Below are 14,596 nucleotides of genomic sequence, written 5' to 3'. Positions count from 1 at the left end.
AAAAGAAAAGGGGCTAGTAGTTAAAAACAATCCGTAAAGTGTCTTTAGCTATCAAAGTACACATCATTTAGTATATGAGGAAGCTTGTACTTTCAAGAGACTCATGGAAAACCTTCTGGTTGGCACCGGTACAGGTGCTTGTCCAAATCTTTTTTTTAGGAGTCTCAGTTCTTAGACTGCTAGGGCAATAACCAAATGTCCAACACCTCTGGCAACTGCTGGGTGTTGAAACTCATGACCTATATAATAGTTTTAATGAAAAATGAAAATAACCTGCAGAGTGGACCTTTTTGGTCTTGGTTCTTGAATGCCTTTAAAACTATAGGCAGTTTCACTGTACAGGTTACACAGCCAGTGTCACAAGTGGGAAGTCACAGAACTGGCACCCCGTTGAATTGTATAGGCTCTAATGCACAGATGACACACTGCCCATCTCAGACTTTTATCCCAAACCGACCACTTTTTGTGAGTTCCCAAATAAGTCTCATTTTCATGTTGCTATTGTGAAAACTTTCTTTGACATCTTCCACACCTCAGTAAAAAGAAAAGCTCAGAAAGAAATCCTAGATAAACTGAATGTGACAGGCATTTTTGTGGTTGAAATTAGGAGCACAATAATACTACCCAGATTTTTTTTAGTAGTTTTAAACCTGTCATATAAGTATGTAGTCAGTAAAATACAAACCAAGAACCCACTTCTGACAAAACAAAACAGAGTCCCAAATAACATTATGCTATAAATCAGTATATTTGTGCAATGACCTTGGCTCTTGAATTACCTGCTTTCTTTCTGCCCTCTCTAAAGCATGGTAGTGTGGAACAATTAAAAAAAAATTATGAAGGGTAGAGGGGCATTCTCATGTAATTTCTAAAATAATGTAATTAGTAAATGAGTAATATGATTATGTATAGCCTATGTTGGATGTACAGGACATGGTATTTTATTTTACAATGTAGTAAAAAGTCTGTCTTGATCATTTATTTAGCTCTGCAGAATCACAGGGAAGAGAGCTACAAGACTACTTAGCTAGAAAGGCAGCCATAATGCAATTAAAAGAAGTTCCAGACCTATTTTGTTTCAGGAGCTTATGAACAATTGATCTAAGAAACTAAAACATCCCATGTTCAGTTTAAAAGTACCCATTTGTTTGCACACATTTATGGCATATACATAGTTGCCCAGAGCTAATATTTACTGTTATAGAACGGCATTATTTTGGATAGATTGATCTGTCATGCTGATATAATTGTGAGCATTTACAACGCATATGTGCTTTTATGTAGGTAATAAATACATACAAGTCTGAGGAATGAGGTCATTGGCTGTGTACTCAAAACCTTGTAACACTAGCCGCTTATGAAATATTCTAACCATGTGCATTTATGAAATAGTTTTCTTGAAGAGTGTACTCAGCTAATGTTTTGCATGACCTTTAAACTAAATAATGTCCTTGTACTGGGTTCATTACAGAATGAAAAAATGCTCCATGGTAGGAGCCTCTGAAAGGCTTTGAAAGGCTCTAATATAGATAGAGGGAATGTAACATGACAGATGCCCATTCTTCTGCGTTAGGGAGGTGAGAATTCATGTTTTATTTTTGAGATGTTTGAAGTGCCAAAAAATCTCTATCAGTCTGGGTAATCAACAGTGTAACAAACGATTTGGCTCATTCTCCTTTGCTCCCTTTTTATTTCTGTATCTTTGCACTATAACAATTACATGCTATTTCTGGGTTTCAGAAACATAACTTGTTACACGATTAGTCTGTTAAATCTCTGTATGTCCTTTATTGCTTTGTTTATATCTAAATAGGCCAAATTCATTTCAGATGTACTCTGATGAAGGCAGTGGAATGAAATCAGATGAAATGAGCGTTGGCTGACCAGTGGAGATTTAGAAAGATGTGCAAAGAGCCAGCTATATGTCTTCCATTAGTCTAAAATAATGCCTGTTGTCTTACTGGATGACTTGGCAGAAACAAGATGATCACAGCTCATACTTACCAAGCACTTCAGACAAGTGGCTGTACTTAAGTATCTATCCCCAAGGGTAGCAGTTTATCTGCTCTAAATCTGAATTTAGCTGAGTGTGTCAGTTTAACATATGAGAGCTTAGGGGTAAAGATGGGCTTACTGTTTCTGTACAGATGGCATCAGTCAAGGGTGGAAACTTGGTAGAGTTCTTGGCATTGAAGCTGAAATGGCCAAGCATTATCTGTGCCTATGCATATGATAACTCTTCCCCAGAACTCAGAAACTGTAGCTTTTAAATAATGTTGGAAATATATAAGATGCTTTCTGATCCTCTCCAGACTAAACTGACCAAATTTTTGGTATCGCATTCAATCTATTTTCTCCTGGGACCTCTAAATGTTCTCATGGACATTAATGGTCGCGAGTGGGTCTGCAAGGTTGATATATATATATTTTTTAATCATGAGTGAGGAAGTGTTTCTTTTTTGCTTTGTGGGTGTTTTATTTTTGTTTGTTTATTTGTTTGTTTGTTTTACTATGACTGAGGAATTGAATCTTTTTTGACAGGAATCAGTTACAGACTTCTGAAAACAGGATTTCCTCATTTTCTACAGTGGTTTTCCACATAAATGCTGCAAAGGTCACAAACTCATGAAGTGCATGTTGTGTGCATTATGTGTTCAGGATATGCTCTGCATCAAAATTGCATTGATGCTTTCCTATCACCTACAGTGAGTGACTTCCCTGTTGTAGAGATCACTAGGACTACAGCCACAGTGCTCCAGTGCAACATCTCTCTGTGAGTCACAGCTTAATGGCATTACAAGGTCTGCAACAGCTGCTGCAGAGAGATATCTGTGAGTCATCTGAAATCCTACTATGAATAAAGCTCTAATCCAGCATCATAGCTTGTTCTGCTGGCCAAAGAAAAATGCTAAATATAAATAAATCAGTAACAGAATGCAAATAGAGTGGAAGGTTGGTAAGATTTTGGAGAAGTGAAAACACTCCATTACCCCAGAAAAGGAAAAATGAAGGGGAAGTGCAAAAAAACATTGTCCTCTAAGTGTTGCTTTTCATTTTTTTTTTTTTTTTTTTTAGTTCTCTAGAGGTACCAACATTCATTTAGACACCATGAGACTAATCTCATGTTTATCTGAGAGAAAAGAATCAGAAAATGTAGATTACCAATTGAAATGACTTACTATTGCATTAGATGTTTGAAGATTAAAAGCAGATTATTCAGATTTTGAAATACAATATTCATCATGGGTGAAGTTTAACTAGCCCATCGATTGCCACCTACAAAAGTTCCATCAGGTTCAGTAATGCTAGCTTTCATTTTATGTCTCTTACCAAGTTGATTTGACACAGATATATCTGTATATATATACAGATATAATGACTAACTTCCAATAATCCAAAAACATACTGCTTTATACATTTTCTTTTTATATTTCAAACATTAGCCTGCTGAAAAGGAGGCTCTTCTCAGGGGAATACTTGCTGTGAGCTGAAGTCCATCGAGATCACTTTCACTATCACTTCATTTTCCCTGCAGTGCTCTGCGATGAACCAAATTCAGCATTAGTGAACATAAAGATCAGAATTAACAGACTGAATGAGGTTTGTGCAATGTCTCAATTTTAATAAGGTTTGTTGTTGCTTTAAAACCTGCTGAGATAGTAATCTGTTTATGTTTCAGCAACACTAGGCACAGCTGCAGTCTGCTTAGGACCCAGAAAACAAAGAGGTCCTGAAGAAAATGGAAGTCTTTGCAGAGCTGATTTTAGGGTAAACTGTACATTTTTCCAGATAAATGCAAGAAAAACAGGAAGGAAAATGATTTTCAGCTAAACTGAATGCTTTTCTAGGAAGGGAGAGTTGGAAAAGTAAAGGCTTTGCACCTCCAGTACAGAAGAACAGTACACACTCCATTGACAGCGTCCCCTTTTTATTGACTTGTTTTCTTCATTAAACTGAAAGCAGACATGAATTTAGCTCCAGATAATTCCTCTCATTTCCTGTCATGATTTCCACAATTGTCTCTTTACCAGTAAAATATAGCTGATAATAGTTTTTGGTAACATTTATAAAATTCTTAGTATAGAACAGATGAAAAGTACTACACATTTTCCATTCTTCTCTAGTAAAGAGCAAATATAAAAAGCTAACTAAAACAAGTGTTTAAAATAACAGCTTACAAAAATGCATATTATTTTACACTCATACTAAGCACTTGTATATATTTATGAAGAACCATGCTAGTTGTGGAGTTCGGTTTACTCTAACGATTGGTAACATTGCATCATTACTCAATGTGCAGTGATGAAACAGCAACAGCCTCATAAATCAAAGCAATGACTCAGCATCCAGCACATGATCCCTGCTTTGCTTTCCTTTCCCAAATAAAATGTGGCAGTGAAAAGAAATGGATTCCTTTCTCCCATAGAGGAGGAAGAAGGAGAAACAGAAACCTGTTCATGCTGCTGCAGGCATGTTCCCCTGGTCTCAGTTCTCTGTCTGAGAGTGGCCAGTAGCTTTGCTTGCGTCACTTTTGCTCTGTCTTCCTCCCCCTGACGTGAGCTCTGTGTTGCTGCCTGGGAGAAAACTGTATCCCCTGCTGCAATCGGCATGTTGAGGTGTCAGATGCATTTGGGCACAGGCCACCCATGGACAGCAAAGTCTAAAAGGGGAAGCTGCAGAGTCATGCAAATGCACTGCATGGTACAAGTATATCAACTGGGTCAGTCAGTGCTAAGCACCACTGCTTCATGAAATGTTTGCTTGCACAGAGGCTGACACAGAGGCTCCAAAAGCTGGACCCCTTTTTTCATGCATGAAGAGTCGAGATAAAACCAAGAAGACATACACAGTAATTGGAAAATCTGATGAGTGCATGAGAATATTTTCTTCACAGATTAAATAATTCTGGGGATGGGGATGTTGCCAATGAAAAAGCATCTATTATAAACTGCATTTGACAGGTAGTTAAATTCATATTATTGGTTGAAGTCCCTGCTTCAAGTTCACCTTGTTGAGAGTAAAGGAAGTGGCCATAAATTTATCCTTACAATCTCTGACCCAAGCAGTGATTTTAGTATGCTTTTTAATCTGTAAAACGAGAATTTGGTTTTAATTCTGTGCAGGAAAACCTCAGTTTCTATGGAAGACAAATGACTGATTGCAATACCACACCATTTCTGAAAAAAAATCTAAACTGCAAGATAAAAGGAAAAAAATCTTAGCAGGCTACAATCATCTCATTATAATACATAATAATGGAACAGAAAGAAAAAAAAACAATAATGAGTGGTCATTTATGAAACTAAAGTAGGACATTCATTCATAGCATAACGGAGAACAGTGGGAACCCCATGAGATGCTGGTAATCTCTTTTACAAGAATTAGTATAGGACACTCATTCATTCCCCATTCTGCAGCACTTATGAATTATTCACTTAATCCTGTCTGGGGAGATAAATGTTGCATGTTATAGGAGCTCATGCTATGGTATTTATTAATTTGGCTCAATATTTGACAGTCTTCAAGTTTGCTTTTCCAGAATGCCAAACGTTATTGTTTTTAGTTCCCATATTTTGCTTCTTATCACTGAGTTTACAAGAACCACCCCCACCTGTGTTTCTACTTGACAAGTTTACTGAAATGAATCAATTAAAAATGTTCAGTGTTGTAAAAATGTATTGTAGACATTCTGTCTTAGATGTTAACAGTGTCTGTCAGTGACCAAAAAAGCACAGCTTATCTGGACTCTTCTCATGCCTTTGAAGGCTTTGATTGTGGTTTAAACTTTAGTTTTGGTCCAAGTCTTATGTTGACATTGGTGCAAAATTCAAACTGTTAGATGTCCGTGAACTGATATAAATCAATACATTTGATGGAATCAATACATTTGTCTGGAAAAGTATTGAATGAATCTTCATTATCCATTTTGGTGAAAAAAGTTTGGCTGATTTTAAAGTGCATGCTGGAGTACCATGCGATGCCTTCTGGCACAGATTGCTGCTACCCTGTGCTTTTCTCAGGGCTGCAGTCCTTGCAGCTCTGTGCTTCTGAAGACTTCGGAAGAATGTGTCTGGCATTCTTTTTAAAATGACCCATGGCTTTTATAGATGACCCATCTCTGCTTATACTTCACCATTGGTATATTGGTTCAAAACCAGTATTTACATGGTTAAAGTGAAAGTGTCACTTCTCTGGTGAGTGCCTTTCTTAACTGAAATTGTGACTGGATTACAGTGGGAGCAAAAGGGATGCAATGAAGAACTTCCTTCTGTATCATACAGTGAAATGCGACATGACCCCTACCTGATGCAATTGTTAATTTTGCAACCCTTTACGCCTGCAGCAGAGAGCAAAGTGGCCAAAGAGCAACTTTGCTGTGTTGGGAACTCCACCATTTCACTGCAGCCTTGCAATTGCACTGCCTGCCTGAAGCTGCAGCGGGATGAACAAACGCCCTTGTCAGCACACTGACAAAACACTGGTGGTTTTCCTAGGCACTCGCTTTCTAGGAAAAAAAGCTGTCCTTTTCATCCCCCCTGCCCCTCCCCGAAATGTCTCTCATTCTCTGTGTGTGCTTAATCTGTCATTGCTCTTGTGCTGAAAGACCTGAGGTTTTGCTCAATCTGACATGAAGCCTGTCTCTGGGAAAACATGGTGAGCTGCCTGTCAGAAGTAATTTCCTGGTGGCATCATGACGTGAATGCAACCGATTGTTCTGAAAATATATGGACATACATACTGGCTGATAATGCTGCTACGGATGTAACCATATAAGAGTACTCAGCATCTAACTGATGATCCCCCTAAAACAGGCTAGAATCAGCAAAACAATAGGATATATGCAAGAACCTGTTTTAGTGACAAGAGATGACTATTGCATTAATAGAAGATAAACACAGTTTCTCCACAGGCCTTGTGCTTAGGCAAGGTTAGCTGCCACCCTAGTGAACGTTGTATGTACACGAGTACAGGCCCTGTCAGGCCCCCCCTATTTCCAGGCTAAAATCTTTCTGAAAGCCTTTTCTGTCTCAGTATGATAAAAAGAGCAAATGCTGAACCCTCAAAAAAACATCTAAAATGGATTTTGTGTATATGTATATGTGTGTGTAGGGAGGGCCTAGAGATAGGCCTATATTTCGTGATGAGAACAGAGAAGGAAGAATTCAGGTGTTGATCATTAGTGGTAAAAGAAAAGAAATGCAGCTTCAGATAAAATGTATTTTATCAGAGGTACACCTTGTAAGAATTACAAACAATTTTCTGAATTGTATATAAAACTGTAGTACTAGAATTGTACATTATTGTCTGTAAATTTTCATTTCTGTGGAGAAAAGAAAGGGAGTGATCAATGCTTTAATACAACAATAGTTTTCCCTTCATGTTTATGAGTAGGTCTTGAATTCTCCTCCTGGGTTTTACATCATTATATTTCCACTTGACCTGAATCTTCCTTGCGCACTTTGGTTTTATGACACCATTAAGTTCATTTGGCAATGGAGTTACAGAGTTATTTTCATCCTGATTACTTCTCTTGTATGTATTTGTTATTTTCACAGTGTCAGATAGAGACTGGAAAGAAAACAAAATTAAATCAGCCCCATAGAAGTCCTAATATTTGCCTAATGTTTAACTTTGTTTAGCCTAGAGACTTTCCACTGTAAGATATTCTGGCGGTCAGTGCTGGACCTGCTTGGAAAAGTCTGAGCTACCAGTTAGGTGACATATTAACAAAACTACCTTAAGAATGCAACAGTGCAAGAGTACGTAGGATCAGGCTTCATTTAGCTTAGAATTTAGGAATTTTTGGTCAAATCTTATTTTCTATAGAAGGACTGAAATATTCTTAGGCTTTTTCCCACTTGATTACTTTTACCTACCAGAACACCGACACTGTGCTGAATGTGTTTTCTGCAGAACTGCATTGCTTCCGTTACCGCTCTTTGTCTTTCCCTTCCGTCCTTGAGGGATATTGAGTGCACTCCCTGCATTAAACATTTTTAAGAGGAAGTTAATCATGCATTTTCTAACCTTGCCAAATTTTTATTTGTCTGTGTTTTCTCTTTTTATCCGTTGTTGTTTGTTGGTTAAGTTTAATTAACTCACCTTATGGAATAGTTCTCAAATTATTTCTGCTGGCAGGCATAACAATTCATCCAGATAAGCTTTCTGTTGTAAATTAGAAGAGCTTACAGACATTTACTTCACCTTTAATAGTAGAAGTTATACTAGTTTCTTCCTTTGCCATTATAGGCTACATGTTCCAACACAATGAGAACTCTTGTACTCTGTTTTTAGGAAAACTTTTTTTTTTTTTTTTCTTTTTCTACCAAACCCTTCACATTTGAATGACGTACAACGCCAGAAGAAAAGCTGGTCAAATGTGTCAAAATTTTTGCTTGGACAGCTGATTCTATTTTATCTTAGTATTATTATTTTTTTTTTGGAGGACACTGTTAAAGTTTTAAAAATGCTGTATCTTTCTTTTCTTGTTTCCTGTTGCTATTTTATATTGGAACTTTTCTTTCCTCCATTTTTTTTCGTACTTTTCACGAGTCCCTTCTTTCTGAGATATATTATACTTGATTATATAACATACCCTATACCAGATAAGGAAAAAAAAATAAAGGTAAGTGAAAAATGAATGTCTCAGTCTAGAAATTCAAGAACTGAACTTCAAGGGTAGTGATTTTGCCTTATCTCCTGGCTTTGCCTATTTTTTTTTATTATTTTTTATTTTTTTTTTGTGCCATGAGAAACTAAGATAATGGGATAACATTAGAGCTTGTCTCCCAAACGTAATGGTAGTAGCCATAACACTGAAATTCTGTTCTACTTCAAACATTTTTTTTTTTTGGTTTAAACTAACTGCCAAGTGACCTTAGTAAAGCAATATCATGAAAGGAGCGGGGATCTGGTTGCGTCAAGATTGACTGAGCGAGCTCTGCACTCACACTTCCAGTCTGAAACATTTGCTGGTTCCCCTCTCCTTGGAACCAATCCTGATTTCCCCCTCTTGCTCTGATCTTAGCATTTCAAAACCTCGTACATCTTTGAGCATCCAGCATAAACAATTTTGGATAGAGATGGTAAAAACTAAATCTGAGGTTTTCTCCTCCCCTCCCATTTTTAAAAATAAATTCTCTTTTCCTCTCCTGTACTTTAAAGTGTCTAGCAGATGATTATTTCACTGCCTTGAATTTTGAAAGGGAATAGCATATAATTTAAATCCTATTGTGCATTGTTCTATCAAAAGATAGAACAATCTGCAGTTTAATTTGGCAATTGTCAGGATAAAATAACAGAAAAAAAATAGTTTTAGACAGTATATATATGTATTTTTCTTTTAAATAATAGCTTATATGTCATGAGAGGAGAGTAATATTAGACTTACTCTTCTATTTTTGGCTGGCTAGTTTCTAAAAATATGGCAAACTCTCCTGACAATATGATCAAGAATTGCAGTTACATTTTAATGCCACCATTGAAAATATGACGGGGTTTCTTCTGCATGAGGAAACCTACCCTGTAGGTACTGGGTCGTGCTGCAAAAAACAGCTTCCATGGATAAATGGTAAGCATTTATGAGAGCAGAAGATGTTCTCAGTGTTGCTGAGGTCCAGCAGAAGAGGAATAAAGCAGAAGCAGACATGGATCACACAGGCTTCTCTGGGATTAGAAGAGAACACTTTCACTCAGCTGCTAACCAGGTCAGCTTCCTGCTAAGCTATTATAGAAGTGCTGAGACTTCTTCTTTCTTTATTTTGTTTGCTGGAGGAGTGGTAGAATTTATCTTCGGTCTCCAAACTTTCCCCAGACTTTGTGTATTGCATGCAGCACAGGACACATTGCCCCACTGCAGAGTTAATTTGAATGAATCTGTCTTCTCAGATTAAATCAGCAAAGGTGAGAATGTCTACGAAGAAAATGGCTTTTGAGCCCTTGTATCCACCTTAGTGATTGAGTGACTACTACAAATGTTGCAAGCTCTGGGAACCAGCCTGCACTGCAGTCCCTTTCTCTGTTGGGTCCCGCATAGGGAACAGGGGAAAAAATGTTTAAATGTTTTGGCTGTATGCTCATTCTCTCACTTCCTTTAAGTCTTTTCTGTTCAGTATCCCACATTTGGTAGCATGCTTGGGGATTATTACTATTGTTAATTTTCATCCAGAGTAATTTTAGTAGCTCTGGTTTTCTGATAAACGATATGACATTACATCCTTTCAGGCAGAACAGAAAGTTGTACCTTTGTCTCCTACTTCCAGAGTAAGTGACTCAGAGTTATAAGTTGGTAGGTACTCCTCCCTCACAGCCTCTTTCATTGTCCTAAAAGAAAATAGCTGCCACCACTTCTTTGTTTAGAAAGCCTTATCCTGGTGAATATTAGATGTGCTATGAGACTAAATCTTTTTGTGACTCTCTGCCTTCTCAAAGGTCTTGGCAAGAGGATGTACAGTTTTGTGCTCACTCACATTTAGGACAGATACAAACACAGAATTGCTCAGCTGTCAAAATCAAGTTGTGTCTGTGTGCTTGCAGAAATAGGAGTGACAAGTGCCTCAGGAACTCTGATGCCCTGTACTACAATCCCTGTTGTGTCTAGTATGTCCAAGGTGAGACTGCATCCAAGTGGAGGATCCAGCTGAGATTTTAGGCTTCACTTCAGAAGTGTAGTTGGAAAACAGAGAGAAGGTTACATCTTTTTCCTGGGCAGTTAGGCTCTAGGTTGGCTTAGTCATTGGTTCATGACCTAACCTGCAGTTTGGATGTTGCAGCTCTGTTGTGGGCCCATGTCTAAGCCCACTGAAAAGAAAAAGTCTTCATTAACATTACATCTTTCTGGAAACACTTTCAGCTTAAAATAATTAGGGCACAATTTATTTATAGAGTATATATTATTAAGAAATAGGTTTACTGAATATTTCAGCTAGGGCTTAACGTATCTTTTCTTAATACCTACAGACCGTAGAGCAGAGCAGAATTTGTAATCAAATAATGCATTCCTTTCCTAGTGATTTGGTCTGTCCTGAGATATTTAACTCACATATATCTACTCACAGGTAGAATATTTATTTTCTTACAGACTATGCTGACCTACTCTCCTGTTCAATGTCTACTCAATGTGCAGTGACCACCACAATTCATCCTGATTTTGCAGTCATTATGCATTCCAAACCCCTGTTATGTGAATTAGCTAAAAGCAAGTTAGGATTATATGGGTTGGGGCCACAGCGACACCACCCTTACCTTCTGAGCCAGCACTAATTTCTATCACATTCAACAGTCAACTTTCAAGACAGTGGAGTAATCTGTATAATTTTCTTCCAGTATAATCAATAAGCACAGTTGCTAGAAGTTCAGTTTTATGTATTGCTTTAACTTTCTACATTAGCTGTTTCATTTTAATCACCCAGTTATCCTTTCTTGGCATCACGCTCACACTACCTCCTCCTCCCTTTCCCTGAAGAGAGCTATATTTAAGTATTAAATTAGCATTAAGTGAAGAATAATTTGAAATGTCTAGGAAATTAAATTTTAAGCACTGATCTAAGATGTTCTCTCTGTGTCAGGTATTAAACACTTTATCTGAAGCAATTTTGTGCCATCTAGTGTCATGTGCCACCCCGGATTACTGGGTTGAATGTATGGTCATTAAAGACATGATGATGGGAGAGAGAATAATGCTTCTTAATGTTTTTTTTTTCTTTTTTTTTTTTTTCTTCTTTCAGCTCCATGACCAACATGATATAGGAACTGCAGTCTTCTCTGCAGAAGAACACAGGTTACCATGGATCTGTTGTCAGCCTTGTGTTATGTCTATGGTATATACGTTTCTTTTCTCATTATCCACAACCAATGTGGAACTTTAGGTCTAACATTGTTAGTTTTAATGTACTTACTTTCCTTGTTTCTCCTCCTTTTATTTACCTGGGAGGAGAATTTATGATTGCAACATGATTGTGGTGGTGAAGTTGTAGGAAGAAGGTCTGAGCCAGCCAAAGGGCAGTGAAAAGCGTCACCATTAACCTGACCCAGATCTAAGTATGGCATTTCCCACAACTTGTCAGAAAGATCTGAGCAAAAGAGTTGACATGTTTTTCTTCAGTTTAGACTACTTTTCTAGTCTAGCTGTTCAGGATAGCTATTTTTATGTGTTTAGCAGCACAATGCCACAGCTAGGTCTTTACCAGAGGAAAACAGAGAGCCTTGAACAGCAGGTGCTAAAAAGTTGTACCACTCAGTAAGATTCACTGACAAGGAACATGCCACTTGGCTAAGTAACCGTACAGTATGATCCACCTGTAGTTTGAGATTTTTTTTTCAAGCTAAAGTTCATCTGGCTTCAAGCTAAAGGTCATTCAAGCTAAAGGCTGTCAAACAAAGATTTCAGGACTTTCAACATAGCTGTGTCCTGAATGTGATCTGCTGATTAGTTTATAAGACAGAATAAAGCTTTTGCACCAGTTTTCTTCCATACCTCTACTATGATCACACTAAGGCAACCAGTGCTTACAGGGGTCCACAGTGAGATCTGGATCTGGGCATTTTTGTAACTGCAGAGGGGGAAAAGTATAAATTTATATTAGATAGAAGTTGAAAGAAAATAACCAGTGACAGAAGGTCATTGCTCTAGGTGATCCTGCTCGGCAAGGGGGTTGGACTAGAGGATCTTCAGAGGTGCCTTCCAACCTTGGCCATTCCGTGATTCTGTGAATCACTACTTTGAATCTTCATGCTATTTCTTTTTTCTTTCCTTTTGCTTTTTAATACATATACATATATTTTGAATAGGCTACATTTACCAGGCCAGCAGAAGGAATCAAGAGCTATTACAAGGTTTAAACATTTCCAAGATTTTCTAAAGAGTCAGCAAAAGCCCATGCATGCCATGTACTATTAAAATCTGAAACCTGAGGTCTTGATCAAACATTCTACTAGTTTGCAGCAGATTAAACAACCGCATTGATGTGAAATAATTTTGTTTCTCAGCAAATCCAATTTTGCAGTTTCTAGCTATGTTTGTTTACAGTAGAGGCTCTCTGAGGCAGGCTTCTTTTGCTCTTTTGGTGGCCAGAAACATGCACTGTGAGACAGCTTACAAGTTCTACCTCTTTACTCTCAGTTACAGTCCAATGGCACCTTCCAAACACTCTATGCCAGACTGGGAGCAATTTACTTTCAAAACATGAGGAGCAGAACTTGTACTCAGATGGCATCCTAAAGAAATGGGTTTCACCCTCAGGCAGAAGCTTCTTGGCTCATCTCTGAAGCAAAAGGGCACACTGAGTTATGTGAACCCTGCATCCCTCAGTACTGCATTTCTTCAAAATTCACAATGCATTTTGTAAACTTCCTGACGGACAAAGTGTAAGAGTAGCCTGGTGTATTCAATAAAAGCCTTATACCAAATGGTGGCAATGATGACGGCATTAAATTGTAATATTATTCAAATGTTAATAAAAGTGTCAAACAGAGCTTTTAATTATTTGGTATACACTAGTTAGGAAATGGAGAAAGAGTTGAAGGAGCTTTTATTTCCTCTCTCAACTTTTTTATTTTTTCTGGTATGCCAAAAAAATAGGAGAGAAAAAGCAATATGTTGTGATTCATTATGTTATTCTTTTTGAGCAGCTGCAGAGAAAATAATCTGGTCACCAACTTTCAGAGCAAATCTATGGTGTAGCCCACTGTAATTAATATGGGTACCACTAATTCAGTACTGACAAAGATTATTCATTACATAATATAGCATAAAGTTCTGGATTTTCAAAGTGTGGACCACATTCAGAGAAATGCTTCTATTTCCAATCTCCAGTGAATGGTTTTCCTCTTATGCATAATTCAGAATACCCCCTTGATAACCACAAGAAAAGATTAGATGTAATAACATTAGAAAAGAATGCATTTTTCTTTTAAGCTTTTATTGGGGAAAAAAGAAAAAGTATGCTGTCTATTACCACACACACATGTTTATTTAATCTCCTCTGTTTTCGTCTACTGTATCCTCTTATGCTTAACAGCAAAATGAAGAAGGAATGAAAACATAGCTAACCATCTCTCTGCAGCTTGGAAATATCTGTTGAAAGGAACTTCACACACACAAAAATAATCTTTTGATTTTGCTTGCTAATTGGTTTACTAAGTGTGCTTAAGAAAAAATTAATGGTTATTTTTTGTGGTTGGACTTAATGATCTTGAGTGTCTTTTTTAACCTGATTCAGTGATTCTATGAGAAAATTCAGAAATTCTATGATTTCTATGAAGAACTGCCACAGGTAGTCTCATTGTCAATTTAAGTAATTATGATATTGTGCTCACTTAAATTTCAGCAGGTTCATTTGGGCCCCTCACCATGTTTCTCATTTGCATGGCTAAGAAACACAAGCCTTGTGTTCTCTGCTGCGTGGTAAAACACTTTGCCACTTTGTCTAAACACACAACAATGCACTTAAGAGCAGTGCTGTGCCTTGCTACTGCTGTTTCTTGCCTCTTAGTGGACTGTTTTTCACCATGGGCTTGGAGAGTATGGAAAACACTTGTGCACATCATACCAATTACATTGCTTTATACAAAAAATACCTTTCCCACTTCAGTTCTC

The sequence above is a fragment of the Cygnus atratus genome, chromosome 4, assembly GCF_013377495.2.
Source record: "Cygnus atratus isolate AKBS03 ecotype Queensland, Australia chromosome 4, CAtr_DNAZoo_HiC_assembly, whole genome shotgun sequence".
In the NCBI taxonomy this organism is placed as follows: domain Eukaryota; kingdom Metazoa; phylum Chordata; class Aves; order Anseriformes; family Anatidae; genus Cygnus; species Cygnus atratus.
The sequence above is the reverse complement of the archived record's forward strand: the minus strand, read 5'-3'. Positions refer to the sequence as shown.